The sequence below is a fragment of the Rattus norvegicus genome, chromosome 2 (genome assembly GCF_036323735.1).
Source record: "Rattus norvegicus strain BN/NHsdMcwi chromosome 2, GRCr8, whole genome shotgun sequence".
NCBI lineage: Eukaryota > Metazoa > Chordata > Mammalia > Rodentia > Muridae > Rattus > Rattus norvegicus.
This window is the reverse complement of record NC_086020.1, coordinates 169395948-169422893: the sequence shown is the minus strand read 5'-3', so window position 1 is coordinate 169422893 and position 26946 is coordinate 169395948. Positions and strand designations below refer to the sequence as shown.

The following is a 26946-nucleotide window of genomic DNA, read 5'->3' as shown; positions in this document are numbered from 1 at the left end:
GGGGCTGACATCCCAATCAGTTCCTGTAGTCCTTCCCCTCATTCTTCAATAGGAGTCACCTGGTCACTTACCTCGGTCCAATGCTTGGATTTGAATATCTACACCTGTCTCAGTCAGCTGCTGATAGAGCCTTTCAAAGGACAGTCTTTCTAGGCTCCTGTTTGCAAGTGCAACATAGTATCAATGATAGTGCCAGGGACAGGTGCCTGCCCATGGGATGAATCCCAAGTTGGCCCATCACTGATCATCCATCATGTTAAACTCTCTTTCATTTTTGTCCCTTCATTTCTTTTAGGAAGGAGCAATTTTGGGTAGAAAGTATTATACGTGGGTTGGTGTCACCATCCCTGCACTCAGGATGCTACTTTACTACTGGAGACAGTCTCTGAAGGTTCCATCTCCTCCCTGTTGGGCATTTCAGCTCAGGCTGCTCACATTGGCTCCCAAGGGTGCATATTTCCAATCATTCTGCTGTCCTTCTGGGCTTCTCTCCTGTCCCCACCCCCATACCTGATCCTGTTTCCCTTCTCTCCTCCCTCTCCCCTCTCCTGCCCAAATCCCTCACTCCCTCTCCTTCAGTGACTACTTTCTTCCCCCTACTAAGTGGAATTGAAGCATCCTCACTTGGAATCTCTGCCTGTTCAACTTCTTAAATTCTTTGGGTCGTGTCCTAGATATTCTGTACTTACTAGCTAATATCCACTTATTAGTGAGTACAGACCATGTATATCCTTTTGGGTCTGTGTTACCTCAACATATTAATTTTTAAGTTCTATTTGTGTAACCCCCCCATAAGAACTGTAAAGGGAGCCCTGTGATTCCAAAGTTATTTAAAAGAGTATATAGTGTGATCAGCATTATTTTGCTTTGTTGTCCCAGCAAGAAATCTGGATGAAGATATTTTTCAAAAACTAATAGAAATAGATGCCGTCCTGGGAAGATTTGATTGAGAATGTTTAAGGCACTGCAGAAGATGATTGCTCATCTCTGCCCCGGATATCTTATTGAAATGAAAAATAAGGTCACAGGAACAAGGAGCGTCCTTAAACATCCAGGCAGGACATCTGCTTCTGCATCCCTCATCAAGCCCATACCTCATCAAGGCTCAATCTTTGCTTCCTCTGGAAAAACACATAGAGGAGGTGAGCTAGTCAGAGGTTTCTCTGCTTTTGCCTCTACATCATTCATCTTCAGGGAGTATACAGACCTAGAGCCCCATCAGGATACTTCTGAGTTCTCACAGCCTTCAGGGAAGTTATGTCCCAGCAGCCAGGTGGCTGGGCAAGGGCAGCAGATGAGCTTCGAGGTTTTACAAATGTCTGCCTCTCTTCACTGTCTCATTTTGGGTTTTGATTATGAGCTTCCTGTAATTTTCAATCTGTTGTCAAGATTTCATCTGAGAGGCGGTTCAGGGCTCTACAGCTCTCTGTGGCTAACTAGAGTTAAATTAACTCTGCCATCTCTTGCGAACAGAATAGGGATTGGAGAGAATCAAGGTGCATCCCTGAGTAATGACACTGACCAACAGACCCGGTGTAAAAGAGGATTGTTTGGAGGGAAGGGAGAGGAGTGAGTGCTGAATGCTATAATCTGGAAAGCTAACTTCTCCTCTGAAACATTCTAGCTGTCCCTTAAAAGTATTAGAGATGGGGCTGGGGATTTAGCTCAGTGGTAGAGCGCTTACCTAGGAAGCACAAGGCCCTGGGTTCGGTCCCCAGCTCCGAAAAAAAGAACCAAAAAAAAGTATTAGAGATAAAAATAAGGACCACTATGTCTATAATATCAAGAAAAGGAACGCTAAAATTGTTTTTGCTTTACTTTTATAGATAATAATGGAAATAGAATAGCAGATATCATCTCTTGTCTTTTCCCTTCCACAGCTGAAGCTTCGAGACCCTCCTAAGCCCTCAGACATGAGCATAGGTATGATGCTTTCATGGACGCTGATCTCCCTCTCTCCACCAACTAGACTTGTGCAGGACCCCATCTGTATCTGTCATCAACTCTACACTATTTTAAACCACAGTCAAGTCTGCTCACCCTCTGCTCAAACCTCCCTGTTCTCACCTTGGCATTCTCAAGGTATTTTAAGGATCTAAGCTTACCTATATCAGGTTTTGTTTTGTTTTTGTTTTTTAACCAAAAGAGATTTAGCTTCATATTTTAGTATAGAAAGATGTAAATTTATAAACACATACTTTGGGTTGGCCAGCTTTTATTGGCTTTCAAAAAATCTGAGATAACTAGAAAATTGTAGGTATAAAAATCAGTATACCAGGTCATATTGCTATATTAATGCGAGGTGTCATGGGTGTGAAAGACACATTGTATTTTTATAAGGAAAATGCTCTCATTTAGGACATAGGCAACAATTGCTTAGGTATAAATGTTAGTATGTGATTGTGTCTTTAATGACTCTAAAGTACTAGTGTTAGCATCTAACGTACAGGTGACTCTGCTGGCCTGCCCTCAGGGACCTAGCAATTGCTTTTGACATGATCTACAGTTACCAGGTGTGACAGATGTGTGCTCCAATGAAAGGGCCTGTACCATGCTGCAGCTCCCTCCCTCTCTACCGTCCATTTCTGTCTGCCTGTTTACATATCCACTTGCCTGCCTCTACTCTTTTCCCAGATTCTCTCTCTCCTCCCTTCCCCCCAGTAAACCTCTTTTATACAAAGTCTATTGTATGGTATAATTATTCAAGGGCACACTTTGGCTTGAGTCTGCCAAAGTTACCCATTTGCCGCATGTTTCTTAGCAACCAATCCCTGGATATCTCAGGAGAGAAAGTACAGTATTAAAAGTAGATCAATGTTGATAAATAATATGAATATCTGTTGCATTTATTTTTGTCATATTCTTGCTATTAGAAAATATGTAAATAATAAATTGGCTGTAAATAACAAATATATACAAAAATGAAAACTAACTGGAGTGGTATCTTGAAGGTGATACTTTAATATTCATTTCATTTTGTTTTGTTTTCATTTTATGAAACAAGTTATTTGCTGTATTTTGTAAACTTGTTTTCTTTTTTTTTCTTTTTTTTTTATTAACTTGAGTATTTCTTATATACATTTCAAGTGTTATTCCCTTTCCTGGTTTCCGGGCAAACATCCCCCTCCCCCCTCCCCTTCCTTATGGGTGTTCCCCTCCCAACCCTCCCACCATTGCCGCCCTCCCCCCATAGTCTACTTCACTGGGGGTTCAGTCTTAGCAGGACCCAGGGCTTCCCCTTCCACTGGTGCTCTTACTAGGTTATTCATTGCTACCTATGGGGTCAGCGTCCAGGGTCAGTCCATGTATAGTCTTTAGGTAGTGTCTTAGTCCCTGGAAGCTCTGGTTGCTTGACATTGTTGTACTTTTGGGATCTCGAGCCCCTTCAAGCTCTTCCAGTTCTTTCTCTGATTCCTTCAACGGGGGACCTATTCTCAGTTCAGTGGTTTGCTGCTGGCATTCGCCTCTGTATTTGCTGTATTCTGGCTGTGTCTCTCAGGAGCGATCTACATCCGGCTCCTGTCAGTCTGCACTTCTTTGCTTCATCCATCTTGTCTAATTGGGTGGCTGTATATGTATGGGCCACATGTGGGGCAGGCTCTGAATGGGTGTTCCTTCAGTCTCTGTTTTAATCTTTGCCTCTCCCTTCCCTGCCAAGGGTATTCTTTTTCCTCATTTAAAGAAGGAGTGAAGCATTCACATTTTGATCATCCGTCTTGAGTTTCGTTTGTTCTAGGGATCTAGGGTAATTCAAGCATTTGGGCTAATAGCCACTTATCAATGAGTGCATACCATGTATGTCTTTCTGTGAATGGGTTAGCTCACTCAGGATGATATTTTCCAGTTCCAACCATTTGCCTACGAATTTCATAAAGTCGTTGTTTTTGATAGCTGAGTAATATTCCATTGTGTAGATGTACCACATTTTCTATATCCATTACTCTGTTGAAGGGCATCTGGGTTCTTTCCAGTTTCTGGCTATTATAAATAAGGCTGCGATGAACATAGTGGAGCACGTGTCTCTTTTGTATGTTGAGGAATCTTTTGGGTATATGCCCAAGAGAGGTATAGCTGGATCCTCAGGCAGTTCAATGTCCAATTTTCTGAGGAACCTCCACACTGATTTCCAGAATAGTTGTACCAGTCTGCAACCCCACCAACAATGGAGGAGTGTTCCTCTTTCTCCACATCCTCGCCAGCATCTGCTGTCACCTGAGTTTTTGATCTTAGCCATTCTCACTGGTGTGAGGTGAAATCTCAGGGTTGTTTTGATTTGCATTTCCCTTATGACTAAAGATGTTGAACATTTCTTTAGGTGTTTCTCAGCCATTCGGCATTCCTCAGCTGTGAATTCTTTGTTTAGCTCTGAACCCCATTTTTAATAGGGTTATTTGTTTCCCTGTGGTCTAACTTCTTGAGTTCTTTGTATATTTTGGATATAAGGCCTCTATCTGTTGTAGTATTGGTAAAGATCTTTTCCCAGTCTGTTGGTTGCCGTTTTGTCCTAACCACAGTGTCCTTTGCCTTACAGAAGCTTTGGAGTTTTATGAGATCCCATTTGTCGATTCTTGATCTTAGAGCATAAGCCATTGGTGTTTTGTTCAGGAAATTTTTTCCAGTGCCCATGTGTTCCAGATGCTTCCCTAGTTTTTCTTCTATTAGTTTGAGTGTGTCTGGTTTGATGTGGAGGTCCTTGATCCACTTGGACTTAAGCTTTGTACAGGGTGATAAGGATGGATCAATCTGCATTATTCTACATGTTACCCTCCAGTTGAACCAGCACCATTTGCTGAAAATGCTATCTTTTTTCCATTGGATGGTTTTGGCTCCTTTGTCAAAAATCAAGTGACCATAGGTGTGTGGGTTCATTTCTGGGTCTTCAATTCTATTCCATTGGTCTATCTGTCTGTCTCTGTACCAATACAATGCAGTTTTTATCACTATTGCTCTGTAGTACTGCTTGAGTTCAGGGATAGTGATTCCCCCTGAAGTCCTTTTATTGTTGAGGATAGCTTTAGCTATCCTGGGTTTTTTGTTATTCCAGATGAATTTGCAAATTGTTCTGTCTAACTCTTTGAAGAATTGGATTGGTATTTTGATGGGGATTGCATTGAATCTGTAGATCGCTTTTGGTAAAATGGCCATTTTTACTAAATTAATCCTGCCAATCCATGAGCATGGGAGATCTTTCCATCTTCTGAGGTCTTCTTCAATTTCTTTCCTCAGTGTCTTGAAGTTCTTTTTTTTTTTTTATTAACTTGAGTATTTCTTATATACATTTCGAGTGTTATTCCCTTTCCCGGTTTCTGGGCAAACATCCCCCTCCCCCCTAACCTTCCTTAGCGGTGTTCCCCTCCCAACCCTCCCCCCATTGCCGCCCTCCCCCCATAGACTAGTTCACCGGGGGTTCAGTCTTAGCAGGACCTTTACTTGCTTGGTTAAAGTCACACCGAGGTACTTAATATTATTTGGGTCTATTATGAAGGGTGTCGTTTCCCTAATTTCTTTCTCGGCTTGTTTCTCTTTTGTATAGAGGAAGGCAACTGATTTATGTGAGTTAATTTTATACCCAGCCACTTTGCTGAAGTTGTTTATCAGCTTTAGTAGTTCTCTGGTGGAACTTTTGGGATCACTTAAATATACTATCATGTCATCTGCAAATAGTGATATTTTGACCTCTTCTTTTCCGATCTGTATCCCCTTGATCTCCTTTTGTTGTCTGATTGCTCTGGCTAGAACTTCAAGAACTATATTGAATAAGTAGGGAGAGAGTGGGCAGCCTTGTCTAGTCCCTGATTTTAGTGGGATTGCTTCAAGTTTATTTCCATTTAGTTTAATGTTAGCAACTGGTTTGCTGTATAAGGCTTTTACTATGTTTAGGTATGGGCCTTGAATTCCTATTCTTTCCAGGATTTTATCATGAAGGGGTGTTGAATTTAGTCAAATGCTTTCTCAGCATCTAATGAAATGATCATGTGGTTTTGTTCTTTCAGTTTGTTTATATAATGGATCACGTTGATGGTTTTCCGTATATTAAACCATCCCTGCATGCCTGGGATGAAGCCTACTTGATCATGGTTGATGATTGTTTTGATGTGCTCTTGAATTCGGTTTGCCAGAATTTTATTGAGTATTTTTGCGTCGATATTCATAAGGGAAATTGGTCTGAAGTTCTCTTTCTTTGTTGTGTCTTTGTGTGGTTTAGGTATAAGAGTAATTGTGGCTTCATAGAAGGAATTCGGTAGGGCTCCATCTGTTTCAATTTTGTGGAATAGTTTGGATAATATTGGTATGAGGTCTTCTATGAAGGTTTGATAGAATTCTGCACTAAACCCGTCTGGACCTGGGCTCTTTTTGGTTGGGAGACCTTTAATGACTGCTTCTATTTACTTAGGAGTTATGGGGTTGTTTAACTGGTTTATCTGTTCCTGATTTAACTTCGATACCTGGTATCTTTCTAGGAAATTGTCCATTTCCTGAAGATTTTCAAGTTTTGTTGAATATAGGTTTTTATAGTAAGATCTGATGATTTTTTGAATTTCCTCTGAATCTGTAGTTATGTCTCCCTTTTCATTTCTGATTTTGTTAATTTGGACGCACTCTCTGTGTCCTCTCGTTAGTCTGGCTAAGGGTTTATCTATCTTGTTGATTTTCTCAAAGAACCAACTTTTGGTTCTGTTGATTCTTTCTATGGTCCTTTTTGTTTCTACTTGGTTGATTTCAGCTCTGAGTTTGATTATTTCCTGCCTTCTACTCTTCCTGTGTGTATTTGCTTCTTTTTGTTCTAGAGCTTTTAGGTGTGCTGTCAAGTTGCTGACATATGCTCTTTCCTGTTTCTTTCTGCAGGCATTCAGCGCTATGAGTTTTCCTCTTAGCACAGCTTTCATTGTGTCCCATAAGTTTGGGTATGTTGTACCTTCATTTTCATTAAATTCTAAAAAGTTTTTAATTTCTTTCTTTATTTCTTCCTTGACCAGGTTATCATTGAGTAGAGCATTGTTCAATTTCCACGTATATGTGGGCATTCTTCCCTTATTGTTATTGAAGACCAGTTTTAGGCCGTGGTGGTCCGATAGCACGCATGGGATTATTTCTATCTTTCTGTACCTGTTGAGGCCCGTTTTTTGACCAATTATATGGTCAATTTTGGAGAAAGTACCATGAGGAGCTGAGAAGAAGGTATATCCTTTTGCTTTAGGATAGAATGTTCTATAAATATCCGTTAAGTCCATTTGGCTCATGACTTCTCTTAGTCTGTCCACATCACTGTTTAATTTCTGTTTCCATGATCTGTCCATTGATGAGAGTGGGGTGTTGAAATCTCCCACTATTATTGTGTGAGGTGCAATGTGTGTTTTGAGCTTTAGTAAGGTTTCTTTTACATATGTAGGTGCCCTTGTATTTGGGGCATAGATATTTAGGATTGAGAGTTCATCTTGGTGGATTTTTCCTTTGATGAATATGAAGTGTCCTTCCTTATCTTTTTTGATGACTTTTAGTTGGAAATTGATTTTATTTGTTATTAGAATGGCTACTCCAGCTTGCTTCTTCTGACCATTTGCTTGGAAAGTTGTTTTCCAGCCTTTCACTCTGAGGTAGTGTCTGTCTTTGTCTCTGAGGTGTGTTTCCTGTAGGCAGCAGAATGCAGGGTCCTCGTTGCGTATCCAGTTTGTTAATCTATGTCTTTTTATTGGGGAGTTGAGGCCATTGATATTGAGAGATATTAAGGAATAGTGATTATTGCTTCCTTTTATATTCATATTTCGATGTGAGGTTATGTTTGTGTGCTTTCATTCTCTTTGTTTTGTTGCCAATATGATTAGTTTCTTGCTTCTCCTAGGTTGTAGCTTGCCTCCTTATGTTGGGCTTTACCATTTATTATCCTTTGTAGTGCTGGATTTGTAGAAAGATATTGTGTAAATTTGGTTTTGTCATGGAATATCTTGGTTTCTCCATCAATGTTAATTGAGAGTTTTGCTGGATACAGTAACCTGGGCTGGCATTTGTGTTCTCTTAGGGTCTGTATGACATTAGTCCAGGATCTTCTGGCCTTCATAGTTTCTGGCGAGAAGTCTGGTGTGATTCTGATAGGTCTGCCTTTATATGGTACTTGACCTTTTTCCCTTACTGCTTTTAATATTCTCTCTTTATTTTGTGCGTTTGGTGTTTTGACAATTATGTGACGGGAGGTGTTTCTTTTCTGGTCCAATCTATTTGGAGTTCTGTAGGCTTCTTGTATGTCTATGGGTATCTCTTTTTTTTAGGTTAGGGAAGTTTTCTTCTATGATTTTGTTGAAGATATTTACTGGTTCTTTGAGCTGGGAGTCTTCACTCTCTTCTATACCTATTATCCTTAGGTTTGATCTTCTCATTGAATCCTAGATTTCCTGTATATTTTGGACCACTAGCTTTTTCCGCTTTACATTATCTTTGACAGTTGAGTCAATGATTTCTATGGAATCTTCTGCTCCTGAGATTCTCTCTTCCATCTCTTGTATTCTGTTGGTGAAGCTTGTATCTACAGCTCCTTGTCTCTTCTTTTGGTTTTCTATATCCAGGGTTGTTTCCATGTGTTCTTTCTTGATTGCTTCTATTTCCATTTTTAATTCCTTCAACTGTTTGATTGTGTTTTCCTGGAATTCTTTCAGGGATTTTTGTGTCTCCTCTCTATGGGCTTCTACTTGTTTATTTATGTTTTCCTGGAATTCTTTCAGGCATTTTTGCGATTCCTCTCTGTAGGCTTCTACTTGTTCTCTAAGGGAGTTCTTCACGTCTTTCTTGAAGTCCTCCAGCATCATGATCAAAAATGATTTTGAAACAAGATCTTGCTTTTCTGGTGTGTTTGGATATTCCATGTTTGTTTTGATGGGAGAATTGGGCTCTGATGGTGCCATGTAGTCTTGGATTCTGTTGCTTGGGTTCCTGCGCTTGCCTCTCGCCATCAGATTATCTCTAGTGTTACTTTGTTCTGCTATTTCTGACAGTGGCTAGACTGTCCTATAAGCCTGTGTGTCAGGAGTGCTGTAGACCTGTTTTCCTCTCTTTCAGTCAGTTATGGGGACAGAGTGTTCTGCTTTCGGGCGTGTAGTTTTTCCTCTCTACAGGTCTTCAGCTGTTCCTGTGGGCCTGTGTCTTGAGTTCACCAGGCAGCTTTCTTGCAGCAGAAAATTTGATCTTACCTGTGGTCCCGAGGCTCAAGTTTGCTCGTGGGGTGCTGCCCACGGGCTCTCTGCAGCAGCAGCAACCAGGAAGACCTGTGCCGCCCCTTCCGGGAGCTTCAGTGCACCAGGGTTCCAGATGGTCTTTGGCTTTTTCCTCTGGCGTCTGAGATGTGTGTGCAGAGAACAGTCTCTTCTGGTTTCCCAGGCTTGTCTGCCTCTCTGAAGGTTTAGCTCTCCCTCCCACAGGATTTGGGTGTAGAGAACTGTTTATCCGGTCTGTTTCCTTCAGGTTCCGGTGGTGTCTCAGGCAGGGGTCCTGCCGCTCTTGGGCCCTCCCCCACGGGAGCCCAGAGGCCTTATACAGTTTCCTCTTGGGCCAGGGATGTGGGCAGGGGTGAGCAGTGTTGGTGGTCTCTTCTGCTCTGCAGCCTCAGGAGTGCCCACCTGACCAGGCGGTTGGGTCTCTCTCTCGCGGGTTCTGGGAGCAGAGAGCTGCTGCGGGCCGGGATCCGCGGGTGTGGGACTTCCGGTAAACACAGAACGTGCCCGGTCCTAGAGGAATTCTGCTTCCGTGTGTCCCAAGCTCACCAGGCAGCTTTCTTGCAGCAGAAAAGTTGGTCTTACCTGTAGTCCCGAGGCTCAAGTTCGCTCGTGGGGTGCTGCCCACGGGCTCTCTGCAGCGGCAGCAACCAGGAAGACCTGTGCCGCCCCTTCCGGGAGCTTCAGTGCACCAGGGTTCCAGATGGTCTTTGGCTTTTTCCTCTGGCGTCCGAGATGTGTGTGCAGGGAGCAGTCTCTTCTGGTTTCCCAGGCTTGTCTGCCTCTCTGAAGGTTTAGCTCTCCCTCCCACGGGATTTGGGTGCAGAGAACTGTTTATCCGGTCTGTTTCCTTCAGGGTCCGGCGGTCGTAAACTTGTTTTCAATAGTTTGAATTCTTCTATGATATTATATTTCTGATAAATATTTATATAAATATTGGTTATTTAAAGACAATTTAAAGAATGGGGCAGTGTTGGAAACAGGAATAGAATAAGAAATATCTTGTTTTATCAGGATCCGTAGGAATTTGCCTGGTTTGGAAATTAAAATGTTTTATTATGAATGTTCACAAAAGAATAGATTTATATGTATATACTCAAATATATCCATGTACATTGTACTATGTATATAATAAATTGTATGTAATAATATGTAATATACTATTACAGATTTAGATTAGACGTACAGATTAGACAGACATAGAGTTAGTTATACATAGACATAGAGATTGAGATAGATGGTGACAGGCTCTCCCTGTGTAGCTGAGGCTAGCTCCAACCCTGCATTCTTTTTGTCTCTAATACCCGGGTGCTGGCTTTAAACTTTACAGCACCTCTCCGGTTCTCAAACTTCAAAAACAAATACATAATGCACCCTTCCCATCTGGTCTGGTGATAGACTATTGAAGTTGCTCTAGTAATACTTAGATTTGGTTCAGTGTCTTTGTTTATTTACAAAGTAATAAGATTATTGACATTTTCATATAAAATCTTGTTGGCCTCCTCTTCTCAGTTCTCCCGTGCTCTTGACTCCATCTTGTCTCCTCTTTCATTTTTCTTGTATCTTTCATTTTAAGCAGTTCACTTTCTAGTCTTTTTGGTAGCCGCCCATATCGCGCCCAAAGATGGCGCTGATTTCCTGTGAGTGAGTCAACAGGGCACAGCTGTTGTCCACCCCGAAGAACGCAGTGCACAGGAGCCAAGCACGTCACAGCCCGCTCTCGGGGCATGCAAATTGGGCATTGGGGCTTGCACCAATCGGGTAGCGACACGAGTCTCCTAAGCATATATAAGAGTGCCTTTTCCTCCCTCGGGGTCCCTGTCCCTGTTCAAGAGAGCTGTACAATAAAGGCTTGTTCGCAGAAGAATCCTGTTGCCGCGCGTCGTTCTTGCTGGCGTCGTTCTTGGGCGCCCGACATAGTCTCATGTGGCTTAAGTCCTATCACTTCCATTTCTTCCTTAAAAACCTCATTTAAGTCTTTTATGATCCTGTTTCTAGTAGTGTGACCTATACTGCACACTCACCCTCTTGGCCATACAAAGAATGGGTCTTTTAATATTCATACATGTATATATGGATGTAGAATTGATTTGATATTATATATTTTCTATAAACACATCTGAATGCAGTTTGTATTCAGTAAGTGTATTTAAAATTATAAAAGTGTTTTCAATTAAAACATTGTAGAGTCATAATCTGTCTCAAGAAGTTACTTCATTTGTTTGTTTGAAAGTCTCACTAATGTAGCCTAGGCTGGCCCGGAACTCAGGATCCTTCTGCTTCAGCTTTCTGAGTGCTAAGAATGCAGGGTATGTGCCACTGTGCGGGGACTACATGTAAGGCCTGCCTGTGTAAGACACGTGATGTGCCACCGAGTTGCATCCGTATCATTTCATAAAGATGCCTTGGAGTCCACATTCATTTTTATTATGATTTCTAAATAAAGGTGTACAGACGGAGCAAGCATTTGGATTTGGAAAATGTCAGCATCCAGAACACGGATGTTGAAGGGCAGAAACTGAAGGGCAGATTGAGTGAGCGCTTTGAGGTCTAAAACTCTTTTCCTGAGGCTTGGGACAGACAAACTACTAAAGAAATACACCCTAAAGTTAGTATTGTTTTATATAGGGCAATATAATGTAAAAAATAAATTAGAGAAAAGACAAAGATACTCATGCAAGTATCTACCTATATGTTATGAGCACAGCTTTAAAATCATCCTGTGTACAGCCTTGAGGATGTAGGTGCAAAGTACTGGTGAGAAGCATAGCATTCGCCAAGGAGAGAAACCTCAGACGTTGAATGGAATCTGAGAGAAGGAAGGGTGACGTGCAGACCCCCTTGGCCCCTTCTGGAGGAGCCTGACTCACAATGCTCATCTGAACTTTCAGCTCAAACTCAGCATGGCATACATGGTTGAAGGCACTTTAATGGCTCCTTTTCTTAGGAACAGTGATATCACCATGCAAAGCGGTGGATGAAGTGGATCAGACTGAAAATCACCCTCTTGACTGCCTATGTTTCTGTGTTGATTGACTACAACATTGTTAATATTTAATTATCTGTCTCAAGTTGTTATCTGTGTAATGTATACCAATTTTGACCAACAAGACTAAGGATTTTTTTACTTACTTGCTTTGGATTTGTTCTATTGTTTATGGTGTACTTTTGCTTATTAAGTTTGAGTTTATTCTCGGGTAGTGCCTGCCTGCGATGTTACTATTATTTGTAACAGAGTCTTCCCATCTACCAACTGGATTCTTTCTGCAGATTATAAACACACACACACATACACACACAATCTCCTGAATATATATATATATGTGTGTGTGTATACATATACATATATATACACACACACACATATACAGTTTTTGAAATAATAACATATTTGTGATCTGTCACATATAATTATGTATGTGTAAAGCAATAATTAAAGACAAACTCATGAAATTTAGAGGGAAAATGGAGAGAATGGGATGGATTTGAACATAGAGAAGAGAGTAAAATCATGCAAATACAGTATACATATATGAAATACTAAAAAATTGTAACTAAAATATTTTCTCTTGGTAAAAACATTTCTACGTAAGTAATTTTGATAGATTTCCTTCTTAATTTCTAACAATGCCAACTCAACACTTCACGGTATAGGCTGTCCTCATTTGCTCCATTATCCTCCTGTCATGGGAAGAACTTAGTGGTTTCCTCTCAGCAAATTTCAGTTTTTAAGACAACATAATAGAAAATGTTGGAAAGATAGAGGTCCATCTGTGGCTTTCCCTAGGACAAGAATACTAGTGTACAGATTATATGGCTGCATGTGTGTTTATGTTTTGCATACAGAGAGGGAATAACCTTTCTGATCTCATGTGTTGTGTTTTTGAAATAATAATAATACATTTTTCCTCTATGTCAGATGACTTGGGCATGCGGCTGAACAATCTGTTGATTTTGTTTCATCTCTTAGAAGAATGAAGCATGAGTGGATTTTAATACTTAATATTCCGATTCATAGTGAACTATACCATCTGATACTTTCTGAATTTGACACAAATTTCAGATTCTGTTTTTGAGTGGAATTTCACATAGGATTTTTAGGAGAGCTTGTTTTGTATTCTGTGTCTCTGTCCAAGCACCTATGGTATTCACAGGATTGACACTGCAGTTGTTCTCAACATGAAGAGTTTGATGCTATTGCCTGCGTTAATAAGTCCTGCAATAATTTGAGCTGCATTAAAGTTATTAGACTTCATGACATTTTGCAGCCCTGGCTTCGAATTAATCTGTGACAGGTATTTGGGAGATTAAAGGTGGATTACATATTTTTTTCTTTTATGGGGAAATCAATCATCAGTTTAGATTTGTCTGTTCATGGGTCAGTTTCAGGAGTTTTTGCAACATTAGCTCATTTATGGCTTTTCAAAAGTGTGTGAGTGCACCTGCATTTTATAATTTCCACTGATGTGTATGATACAGTCATCTAGGATATCCAGTTCTAAATGGTTTTTATGTTTTCTAGTGTTTTGTAATATTCATATTTCATATGTATCTATGGATATATTTGTAATGGTATTTATCCAACATATCCTTTTGATATTTTTAGGATTATTGCTAGTTGTTAACTTTTGAGTTAGTTGATTACATAATGTGCTCCCTCTCTTTGTTTTTTTAGCCGGTTTAAGTGGTATGTGTGTTTGTCTGTGTGTTTGCTTACTCTGTACTTGAGCATATATATGCATAGAGCCTGTGTAAAAGTCCAAAGACAAACTCAGGTGTCCGTATTTTCTTTTTAACAGGTTTTTTTTTCTCCTTTTGGTTATCCCAGCACATTTGGCCCAGGAGCTTCCAGATTTTACAGCCTTGGTCTATAAATCTCATGGGAAAATGCTGTAATTACTTATGTGTAATGCTAGATCAGGCTTTACATGGTTTCAAGATTTGAGTTCAGGTCTTTGTTCTGGACCCGCCCAGTGGAACATGACCCTATCATGAGCTGCATTGGACTAGACACCGATTCTCCCTCACCCAGCAGCCACAAATTGCCAGTAGCTCCTTAGCTAAGAGTAGGATTTCATGAGCTCCTCTCCTATCTATGCTGAAGTATCCATTCCAGAACCACATCACAGTTTCACTATTATATTAATATATAAAACTATGAACATTTCAAGAAAATAATTGTATTAATTATATCTCAATGTGTTGCAAATTTTGTTACATCTAAAATTTAAGTTTATAGATTTTTTTTTTTTTTTGGAGCTGGGAACCGAACTCAGGGCCTTGTGCTTGCTAGGCAAGCATTCTACCACTGAGCCAAATCCCCAACCCCCGTTTATAGATATTTTTTAAATTGAATCTAAAAAAACTTTTCAATCCATGTAGGAAGAGGTATAATTATTATGATTTTGTGGATTTTTTCGTACTGCTTAATGACATACTGATTGGAATGTATTTTCTTTGTTATTTCTGCTTCTTTAATTTGTTTTCTTTGAGGTTCAGTGAGCAATAGTTATTGTGTAGAAAGCAGACAGCGTATTGCTTTCTTTTGTGTCTTATCAGAGAAAAAAAATTTCTTTTGTCTAAATAAGAATGTTAAATGATTTGTATTTACTTATAGGGATTTATGGTCTTCTGTGCTTTTTATACTTTATGAGAAGATTTTGTTTTGTACTGTGAGTCTTTTCACTTTATTTTTGTATGTGTTTTCTTTTGTTCCTGAGTGTTTTGGAAGATTGTGATTCTTTTGATTTTTTTGTTAACACATTTTTTTTTCTTGGTAGAGCTTTTAGGATAATCTCTTCTAAAACCTGCTTCAAACAACATTGAGGTAGCGCATTGCCCTTCCTTTACTCCCCCTCCCTTTTTGTAATTGCTGATAAACTTTGTTTCCTTTAGTTTTTAGCTGTTTTTTTATTTCCCTACTGATAATTTTATATTGGAAATTCATTCATATTTATGATAGTTTTTAGAACCTATCTTTTATGTGCAGCATTTTATTTCTAGTTTTCTTTTTTAAATTTCATCTTCCTGTTTTTACCAATGGCCTTCATAGTGTTTTCATTAAACCATACATATATTTACCATGTGTCTTATAATAATTTATTTTTTAGACATTACCACAACCTGAAGGTAGGTAATACACTGTGTGTTTTTTAAATAGCTTATGACTCCTGCAAATAAAATTATCCCCATACAAAAGCAGGGTAACTCCATTTAAGCTTATTTTATATGTTATATGCATATATTTTAGGAAATTCCTTCTGGGTTTTCTTATGACTTTTTGAAATCTTTAGTGTTAGTCCCCCCACCCCCTTCGGATTTCCACTTCTATCATGCCCTACCATTTCCCAACTACTTAGCCCTTTCTGTTTCATTATTTATCTTCCCACATTCATACCACATGTAGGTTGTATACTGTAAATGTTGCTTTCATTTCCTCAGATGAAGTAAAAAAGTCATTCCTAAGTCATGTGAATATACAGCTTGGGCTGAACCCAGAGAATTTCCTTCATTTTTCTAACTATCCCTAGCCTCCATACAATCTAATATTCCAAGATGACTGATTCAATCTGGTTTCGTTCAGCTTCTGACTGAATTGCTCTGCTTGGCCTCATTGTATGTTTGTCAATGTTTGTCAATTCTCTGTCTCCTTCTGTTTTCACCTATGTCTTGCTTGTTCTTCCTGCAACCTGTCTCTGTGAAACTGTCTTGGTAAAGGGGCCACTTATACATACCACTCACCATACACCACACCATACCACTTTTTTCTGTCTAGTTGCTTTTAAGTAGCCTCTCTTCCTCTGCTCTTCTCCTATAAGTTGGTCTATTCTATCTCTGACTCAGTTTATCAAATCTTTCTCTGATTTGTCGCCTTCTCTGCCCCTCAATTAGATGCCACTTTCAAATATGGCTGTTTTCTTCTACAAACTAACACTTCCTTCATTGTTAGGGATTAAAGGTATGGACTAAGGCCATGTCTGTATTCCAGTCAGATCATACTGAAATCCAGGGCATGTCTGTGTTCCAGATGGATCACATCTTTGGATGTGATCCCTTGTAACAGCAACCATGTTGAGCAAAAATGGAATAGAATTGAGGCTCTAAATACAAATCTTACAGCCACTAGATTTTTTGGTGAAAGGAAAGCACCTTCAACAAATAGCGTTGAACAAATGGAATAGTCACGTACACGAATGAAAATAGGTCTCTACATTTTACCACAAACAGCACTCAAGACTAGAAGTATCAAAGGACATGAGCATAATCCCTGCTGTCGCAATTTGAGAGAGGAATAAGCAGTAGTACATGAAAATTTAGAGGCACAGGTAAATACTTTCTGAGTAAGATTCAAGTAGAGTACAAAACGATAACTGAAAAATGAAGTCTCATGAAAATTAGAGACTTTGTACAGTCAAAGATACCATCACTGAGTGAAAAGCCAGACTATAGAGAAGAAAAATAACTTTAACAATTGTACATCTGACAGAATATTGGTTGGTGTGTAGATATTCAAACAAACAAAAACACCTAAAAACAAGCCCCAAGACAACAAACAACCAAATTATAAAATAGGCCATAGAATTGCACAGAAGTATTAGTGATACAAAATGTCTATAAAATATTTTGTTTAAATGTTCAACAACCTTAGTCACAAGGTGAATAAAATCCAAATTTACTTTTAGACATTATCTCAAACTAACATGAAGAAAACAAATGAAAATAAATGCTGGTACAGATGTGGGAAAGAGGAACACTTATTCATTTTTGTGGGAGTTTCCACTATGAAAATCAGTGTGGTTGATCTTCTTTTAACTTCTAAAGGTTAAGCAGATAAATCACGTGAGCTATGTCAGTCCTGGACATGTACTCAGAGTCATCTCTGCTCTATTCACAATAGCCAGAAACACACACACACATACACGCACGCACACACACCCACCCACACCCACATACACGCATGCATGCACGTACACACCCACACACACACCCACACACACACCCACACACACACACACACACACACACACACACACACAAAGAGAGAGAGAGAGAGAGAGAGAGAGAGAGAGAGAGAGAGTTCTTTTTGTCAGATTTTTTTCAGGGAAACACAAAATTTTGCTTTAAGAACAGTTCCATATGTGCTTATAGCTTTTCCTCAAGAACATACACTGACAGAGAGTCATCCTCCCAAGGAGAACAGATATGAAAATATAAAATGACTTGCTCCAGGGCACAAAATAATGATCTGATTCTATTAGCTGCCAGCATTACTGGTCCCTCAATAGGACACTGTGCATGACATTTTAGCCCAGCCTTCCTAGGAACCTACAAGGTGAGGAGTTTCAGATTTAGTCCAGATTTAACTAAAGAAACAATGCCTCAGTATCTATTCAATTTTCATGCTCAGGAAGGCAAAGTTTAAATTATTAAATTCAAAGTTGAAAGGCTTACACGGTTTTTCAATTGAAAGAAATACCTCTCATATTATATATAATTGTTATATATAATTACATTTACAAAATTCACATAATTATATAAAATATACATCCAATTATTATAATATATTTTAATGTACATTATCATGAAATTACAGGTCTTTGTTAAGATTGGCATACTAAGTTCTTTAAGTTAATCATATGTATACTATATAAATTTTAACTATTTATCTCACCAAATCCTCAAGAAACTATTAAAATATGTTGTCAACAAAGATATCTATCTATAAATATATGTACATATATTTTAAATGATCATATATATCATACATATACATATAAGATATATACAAATAATATACAATACATATGTATATATGCATTCAAATTAACTCAAATCCTTTGCTACACACCAGTGATTCTCTCATCAGAGCCACATACTGTACAGAAGGAAATACTAGACCTAAGATGTTGGACGAGATTCTAGGATCTTGTCAATATAAAATGAAGAACGGTATCTCAGGATAGTCTTTGTGCTCTAACAACAGGACACTTTCCAATACACTAGATGGATCGTGAAAGCTCTCTGTGTTTTATATGTTTTATATGGTTAAAATTTAGCATTGAGAGTTGGAGTGCTGGTTAAGAGCATTTGTTGCTCTTCCTGGGGATTCAGGTTCAGTTCCCAGACCCTGCATGTGACTTATAAGCATCTGTAATTTCAGTTCCAGGCAATCTGACCCCTTCTTCTAGCCTCATATATGTAGAATAAAATAAAATACAAAATCTTAAAAACCTTAACATTCAGATTCTCTAAAATTAAGAAAATGTTGGAATTTGTTTTACATTTCTTAATTTGTTAAAACTAATGAGAAAGTATTCTAAGTGTGGTGTCCTTGTCCCCTTCCTTTTCTACACTGGTTTCTGTCTTGTTATTGTTAGATTAATAAAAGACTAGTGTCTTAGCTTTCTAATTACAAACGCATTCATAGTGTTAGGGCTTCCCATTAGTCTTCTCATTCATAGTCAAGATACTTGCCACAGGATAACTTAACACTATTTTTTATTCTGTTTTTAGACGTGTCCCAGAATACTAAGGGCTAAGCCAAAAATCAGGATGCCCTTTTCCTTTCTGGCTTCATGTATTTTTAAAGTTGTCTGAAAATAGTCACTGGAAACAAATGTGGTTTTTCATCTGACTGTTTCTGAATTTTTGCACTTTGCAGACTGGATGGTCTGCAACGCTGGAAGACTGTCTGCATCTTCCCAAATCATGGAATGGAGTAAATAAAAATGGGAGGACAGAACAAATTGGCAAAGTTTATGGCTGAGGAAAGTTTAAATGGCTTATTATATTTGGGAACCTATCAGTAAGCTCTCATAGAGAAGTACAGGTATTTATCTTCTTAGCTCCTGTTGTCAGGGCCACAGCTGAGTGTATAACTGAAGGTCTCAACTTTTTTTGTTTCCTTTAAATTTATGAAGAAAAATTCAAAGGGCAGTTCTCAGAAGGGAGTGGCCTTTCCCTTCCATTGGCTTTCTTTGTTTTGTGTCCTTCTTGGCCTCCTTTTTCAGTGGCAAATTAAGAAAGAATCACAGTGCTTAACAGACAGTGACTATCCAATGCCCAACACTAAATGTGACTGTGACTCTGGACTCTCAGCTCTCCTCTCTAGTGTTTTTGGACTTGTGAAAATCAAGAGGCAATTGATAGTTGGAACATGTAAGTATCAGACAGTAGTTAACATGCACTTAGTTTATCTGAGACATGCCCTCATTTTAAATTCCTGAAATCTCAAATTTTATGTTTTCATATGTAAGAAAAAATATATCATGAAATTACAAAATATATATATATATAATACACATATATAAATTGGTAATATATTACATATTATGTTAAATGTTAACCTGATAAATATTATGCCACAGGTACAAATCACTGCCTAGAAAAGCATATATTCCATCACTTAAAGCTATCTTGATTGAGACTTGAGAAACCACTTAAAATATTCTGGAGCATCAAAGCCATTTCTTTCTTTCTTTTTTTCTTTTTTTCTTTTTTATTAACTTGAGTATTTCTTATATACATTTCGAGTGTTATTCCCTTTCCCAGTTTCCGGGCAAACATCCCCCTCCCCCTCCCCTTCTTTATGGGTGTTCCCCTCCCCATCCTCCCCCCCCTTGCCGCCCTCCCCCCAACAATCTAGTTCACTGGGGGTTCAGTCTTAGCAGGACCCAGGGCTTCCCTTTCTACTGGTGCTCTTATTAGGATATTCATTGCTATCTATGAGGTCAGAGTCAGGGTCAGTCCATGTATAGTCTTTAGGAAGTGGCTTAGTCCCTGGAAGCTCTGGTTGCTTGACATTGTTGTACATATGGGGTCTCGAGCCCCTTCAAGCTCTTCCAGTTCTTTCTCTGATTCCTTCAACGGGGGTCCTATTCTCAATTCAGTGGTTTGCTGCTGGCATACGCCTCTGTGTTTGCTGTATTCTGGCTGTGTCTCTCGGGAGAGATCTACATCCGGCTCCTGTCGGCCTGCATTTCTTTGCTTCATCCATCTTGTCTAATTGGATGGCTGTATATGTATGGGCCATATGTGGGGAAAGCTCTGAATGAGTGTTCCTTCTGTCTCTGTTTTAATCTTTGCCTCTCTATTCCCTGCCAAGGGTATTCTTGTTCCCCTTTTAAATAAGGAATGAATCATGAACATTTTGATCATCCGTCTTGAGTATCATTTGTGCTAGGCATCTAGGGTAATTCAAGCATTTGGGCTAATAGCCACTTATCAATGAGTGTGTATCATGTGTGTTTTTCTGTGATTGGGTTACCTCACTCAGGATGATATTTTCCAGTTCCAACCATTTGCCTACGAATTTCATAAAGTCATTGTTTTTGATAGCTGAGTAATATTCCATTGTGTAGATGTACCACATTTTCTGTATCCATTCGTCCGTTGAAGGGCATCTGGGTTCTTTCCAGCTTCTGGCTATTATAAATAAGGCTGCGATGGACATAGTGGAGCACGTGTCTTTTTTATATGTTGGGGCATCTTTTGGGTATATGCCCAAGATAGGTATAGCTAGATCCTCAGGCAGTTCAATGTCCAATTTTCTGAGGAACCTCCAGACTGATTTCCAGAATGGTTGTACCAGTCTGCAATCCCACCAACAATGGAGGAGTGTTCCTCTTTCTCCGCATCCTCGCCAGCATCTGCTGTCACCACAGTTTTTGATCTTAGCCATTCTCACTGGTGTGAGGTGAAATCTCAGTGTTGTTTTGATTTGCATTTCCCTTATGACTAAAGATGTTGAACATTACTTTAGGTGTTTCTTGGCCATTCGGCATTCCTCAGCTGTGAATTCTTTGTTTAGCTCTAAACCCCATTTTTTAATAGGGTTTAGACAAATAGACAAATTCTCCCTGTGGTCTAACATCTTGAGTTCTTTGTATATTTTGGATATAAGGCCTCTATCTGTTGTGGGATTGGTAAAGATCTTTTCCCAATCTGTTAGTTTTGTCCTAACCACAGTGTCCTTTGCCTTACAGAAGCTTTGCAGTTTTATGAGATCCCATTTGTCGATTCTTGATCTTAGAGCATAAGCCATTGGTGTTTTGTTCAGGAAATTTTTTCCAGTGCCCATGTGTTCCAGATGCTTCCCTAGTTTTTCTTCTATTAGTTTGAGTGTATCTGGTTTGATGTGGAGGTCCTTGATCCACTTGGACTTAAGCTTTGTACAGGGTGATAAGCATGGATCAATCTGCATTCTTCTACCTGTTGACCTCCAGTTGAACCAGCACCATTTGCTGAAAATGCTATCTTTTTTCCATTTGATGGTTTTGGCTCCTTTGTCAAAAATCAAGTGACCATAGGTATGTGGGTTCATTTCTGGGTCTTCAATTCTATTCCATTGGTCTATCTGTCTGTCTCTGTACCAATACCATGCAGTTTTTATCACTATTGCTCTGTAGTACTGCTTGAGTTCAGGGATAGTGATTCCCCCTGAAGTCCTTTTATTGTTAAGGATAGTTTTAGCTATCCTGGGTTTTTTGTTATTCCAGATGAATTTGTAAATTGTTCGTCTAACTCTTTAAAGAATTGAATTGGTATTTTGATGGGGATTGCATTGAATCTGTAGATCGCTTTTGGTAAAATGGCCATTTTTACTATATTAATCCTGCCAATCCATGTGCATGGGAGATCTTTCCATCTTCTGAGGACTTCTTCAATTTCTTTCTCAGAGTCTTGAAGTTCTTATTGTACAAATCTTTTACTTGCTTGTTTAAAGTCACACCGAGTTACTTTATATTATTTGAGTCTATTATCAAGGGTGTCGTTTCCCTAATTTCTTTCTCAGCTTGTTTCTCTTTTGTATAGAGGAAGGCAACTGATTTATTTGAGTTAATTTTATACCCAGCCACTTTGCTGAAGTTGTTTATCAGCTTTAGTAGTTCTCTGGTGGAACTTTTGGGATCACTTAAATATACTATCATATCATCTGCAAATAGTGATATTTTGACTCCTTCTTTTCCGATCTGTATCCCCTTGATCTCCTTTTGTTGTCTGATTGCTCTGGCTAGAACTTCAAGAACTATATTGAATAAGTAGGGAGAGAGTGGGCAGCCTTGTCTAGTCCCTGATTTTAGCGGGATTGCTTCAAGTTTCTCTCCATTTAGTTTAATGTTAGCAACTGGTTTGCTGTATATGGCTTTTACTGTGTTTAGGTATGGGCCTTGAATTCCTATTCTTTCCAGGACTTTTATCATGATGGGGTGTTGAATTTTGTCAAATGCTTTCTCAGCATCTAATTAAATGATCATGTGGTTTTGTTCTTTCAGTTTGTTTATATAATGGATCACGTTGATGGTTTTCCGTATATTAAACCATCCCTGCATGCCTGGGATGAAGCCTACTTGATCATGGTGGATGATTGTTTTGATGTGCTCTTGGATTCGGTTTGCCAGAATTTTATTGAGTATTTTTGCGTCGATATTCATAAGGGAAATTGGTCTGAAGTTCTCTTTCTTTGTTGGGTCTTTGTGTGGTTTAGGTATAAGAGTAATTGTGGCTTCATAGAAGGAATTCGGTAGTGCTCCATCTGTTTCAATTTTGTGGAATAGTTTGGATAATATTGGTACAAGGTCTTCTATGAAGGTCTGATAGAATTCTGCACTAAACCTGTCTGGACCTGGGCTCTTTTTGGTTGGGAGACCTTTAATGACTGCTTCTATTTCCTTAGGAGTTATGGGGTTGTTTAACTGGTTTATCTGTTCCTGATTTAACTTCGGTACCTGGTATCTGTCTAGGAAATTGCCCATTTATTGCAGATTTTCAAGTTTTGTTGAATATAGGCTTTTATAGTAAGATCTGATGATTTTTTTGAATTTCCTCTGAATCTGTAGTTATGTCTCCCTTTTCATTTCTGATTTTGTTATTTTGGACACACTCTCTGTGTCCTCTCGTTAGTCTGGCTAAGGGTTTATCTATCTTGTTGATTTTCTCAAAGAACCAACTTTTGGTTCTGTTGATTCTTTCTATGGTCCTTTTTGTTTCTACTTGGTTGACTTCAGCTCTGAGTTTGATTACTTCCTGCCTTCTACTCCTCCTGGGTGTATTTGCTTCTTTTTGTTCTAGAGATTTTAGGTGTGCTGTCAAGCTGCTGACATATGCTCTTTCCTGTTTCTTTCTTCAGGCACTCAGGACTATGAGTTTTCCTCTTAGCACAGCTTTCATTGTGTCCCATAAGTTTGGGTATGTTGTACCTTCATTTTCATTAAATTCTAAAAAGTCTTTAATTTCTTTCTTTATTTCTTCCTTAACCAGGTTATCATTGCGTAGAGCATTGTTCAATTTCCACGTGTATGTGGGCATTCTTCCCTTATTGTTATTGAAGACCAGCTTTAGCCCGTGGTGGTCTGATAGCACGCATGGGATTATTTCTATCTTTCTGTACCTGTTGAGGCCCGTTTTTTGACCAATTATATGGTCAATTTGGGAGGAAGTACCATGAGGAGCTGAGAAGAAGGTATATCCTTTTGCTTTAGGATAGAATGTTCTATAAATATCCGTTAAGTCCATTTGGCTCATGACTTCTCTTAGTCTGTCGACATCACTGTTTAATTTCTGTTTCCATGATCTGTCCATTGATGAGAGTGGGGTGTTGAAATCTCCCACTATTATTGTATGAGGTGCAATGTGTGTTTTGAGCTTTAGTAATGTTTCTTTTACGTATGTAGTTGCAACCAGGAAGAACTGCGCCACCCTTTCTGGGAGCCTCCGTGCACCAGGGTTCCAGATGGCATTTGGTGTTTTCCTCTGGCATCAGAGATGTGTGCAGAGTGCAGTCTCTTCTGGTTTCCCAGGCATGTCTGCCTCTCTGTAGGTTTAGCTCTCCCTCCCACGGGATTTGTGTGCAGAGAACTGTTTATCTGTTCTGTCCCTTCAGGTTCTGGCGGTGTCTCAGGGGCAGGGGTCCTGCCGCTCCCGGGCCCTCCCCCACGGGAACCAAGAGGCCGTATACAGTTTCCTCTTGGGCCAGGGATGTGGGCAGGGGTGGGCAGTGTTGGTGGTCTCTTCTGCTCTGCAGCCTCAGGAGTGCCCACCTGACCAGGCGGTGAGGTCTCTCTCCCACAGGGTCTGGGAGCAGAGAGCTGCTGCGGGCCGGGATCCGTGGGTTTGGGACTCCCGGTAAACACCGGAAGTGCCTAGTCCTAGAGGAATTTTGCCTCTGTGTGTCCTGAGTTCACCAGGCAGGTCACTTGCAGCAGAAAAGTTGGTCTTACCTGTGGTCCCGAGGCTGAAGTTTGCTTGTCGGGTGCTCCCTACAAGCTCTTCGCGGAGGCAGCAACCAGGAAGTTCTGTGCCGCCCTTTCCGGGAACCTCTGTGCACCAGGGTTCCAGATGGCGTTTGGTGTTTTCCTCTGGCATTAGAGATGTGTGCAGAGTGCAGTCTCTTCTGGTTTCCCAGCCATGTCTAAGCCATTTATTTCTAAGGCTGTACTACCATTGTGTTAAGGCATGCCTTGCCATGGAGACAGCAACTCATCAGCAGAGAAACACTCTAAATGCTCCAGCAGGAACAGGTGTTTAGCCCATAAATTCATCTAAGACAAATTGACTTGTGAAATTAAAGTTTTCATTACTATGGCCTAATAAACTGAAATGGGGATTCTACCCCTGGCTTGTTTTATTGAAATAAACATGAAGCCTTGTTTTCAGTTCAACATTATGCTTAAATGTATGCTTTCAATCTTCTGATGATTAGAAGATAGTTTATACAGAGTCTTAGTGGTTTTCTTGTCAAATTAACTGTGGTTCTGGCTTTATTAACAGGCTTAGCTACAGTGAGGCAGGTATTCTAGGAAACATTGGTTAAAGGAAGATTCCTGACCAATGCTGATGCAATCATCTGTCTACTGAGGCTGCGGACAGGATGATCCCCTTCAACATTATGGATAGCTGCTCATTGTAAAATTAAGAATTAAGCTCGTTTTAAGGTTCCTCATCAAAATAATGTGAGAGACAGGTCTGTTGAACAGTAGGCCTAAAATAAATGCATGCTAAAAACATTAAATTAGCCACTTGCAATTTTTTTCCAGTAACAATAGTGTTTAGTTTTACATTGTAAATTCCTATCCCTGATTGGGGTTTAAGAAGGGATGTAGGCCCTAATCTCTAGTTGATAGGCAAGTTTGGGCATTCACAAGTATGATGGACTACTACCTTTAGTATTATTATGTTTCAAATATCAACTCACTACTTCTCAAGATTCTATTATGGACACCAATTTGTTACTTGTAATTTTTTTTTCCTCTTGCACTAGTGGAGCCAAGTTAGAGCTTTCTAGACTCCAAAGTGTAGCACAGTGTTTCCAAAGTCTTATATTAGATTGTTGACTAAGTGTATTTTCTCTTTTAAACATTGTTTTATTTATTTACATCTATTTATTAATTATATTTATTTACATTCCAAATGTTGCCCTGTCTAGGACCTCTCTCCAAGTTCTTCACCCCATCTCTCATTTCCCTTCCTCTTTGCCTCTGAGAGGGTGCTCTCCCTCTCTCCCTACCCACTACCACAACAACTTCCCCTGCATCCCCCTTCCCTGGAGCATCAACTCTCCACAGAATTGCATGTATTACCTCTCATTGAGGCCAGACAAGGCAGTCCTCTGCTATTTATGTGCCAGGGGCTTGAGTCCAGCCCATGTATGCTCTTTGGTTGGTGGCTAAGTCTCTGGGAGCTCCCAGGGGTCCACGAGAGTTGGCACTGTTGGTCTTCCTATGGGTTTACCATCCCCTTCAGCTTCTACAATCCTTTCCCTAACTCTTCCATTGGGGTATTTGGCCTCAGTCTAATAGTTGCTTGTAAGTGTCTGCATCTGTCTCAGTCAGTTGTTGGGAGAGCCTCTCAGAGGACAGCCATACTAGGCTCCCATCTATAAACACAACATGGCATTAATAATAGTGTCATGATTTGGTGCCCACCCATGGGATCGATTCTAAAGTCCCTGGATGGCCTTTCCTTCAGTCTCTGCTCCATTTCTGTTCCTGAATTTCTTTTACACAGGAACTATTCTGAATAATTCAGTAAAAATTTTTGAGGGTGGTTTGGTGACCTCATCCCTCCTTTGGGGGCCTTGTTTATCTACTGGAAATGGTTCCTTCAGGTTCCAACTCCTGAATCTCAAGGATTTCTGCTAAGGTCATTCTCATTGAATCCCAGGAGCCTCTCACATCCCAGGTCTCTGGGACTTTCTAGAGGTTCACCCTGTCCTTCAACTCCAGCAGCTGCATATTTCCATTCATTCTCCTACCCCCCTGGGATTCTCTTCTGTCTCCTGGCATACCTGATCCTGCCCTCCTCCCCCCATTGGTCATTCCTTTTCTCTGTGATTATCTTGTTCCATCTTCAGAGTAGGATTGAAAGCGTTGTTTCTTGGGCTTTTCTTCTTGTTAAACTTGTAATAGTTTGTGGGTTGTATCATATGTACTCTGTACTTTTGACTAATAGCCACTTATCAGTGAGCACATACTATGTATGTCCTTTTGGGTTTGGGTTATTTCACTCAGGATGATCTTTTCTAGTGACATTCATTTATCTGAAAATTTCATGATGTCCTCATTTTTAATAGCTAAATAGTATTCAATTGTGTCAATGAACCACATTTTCTGTTTCTATTCTTTGGTTGAGGGACATGTCTATTATGAGTAAGGCTGCTATGAACACAGTAGAACACATATGCTTGTTGTATGGAGGAGCATCTTTTGGGAATGTGCCTAGGAATGGTATAGCTGGACCTTCAGGTAGA

At 39.6% G+C, this 26946-nt stretch overlaps 1 long non-coding RNA gene across 2 annotated transcripts in view; it reads left to right on the top strand.

Annotated features, from left to right (window-relative positions):
• The window catches only part of LOC134485928 (uncharacterized), a 162107-nt gene that overhangs the window by 97921 nt on the left and 37240 nt on the right, over positions 1-26946 (top strand). The window contains exon 2 of one of the 2 annotated variants that reach the window (XR_010064325.1): positions 1881-2082. The exons of the other annotated variant lie outside the window; for it this stretch is intronic. This is a non-coding gene — a long non-coding RNA (uncharacterized LOC134485928). The remainder of the gene's footprint in view (positions 1-1880; positions 2083-26946) is intronic. 2 annotated transcript variants of the gene reach the window in all.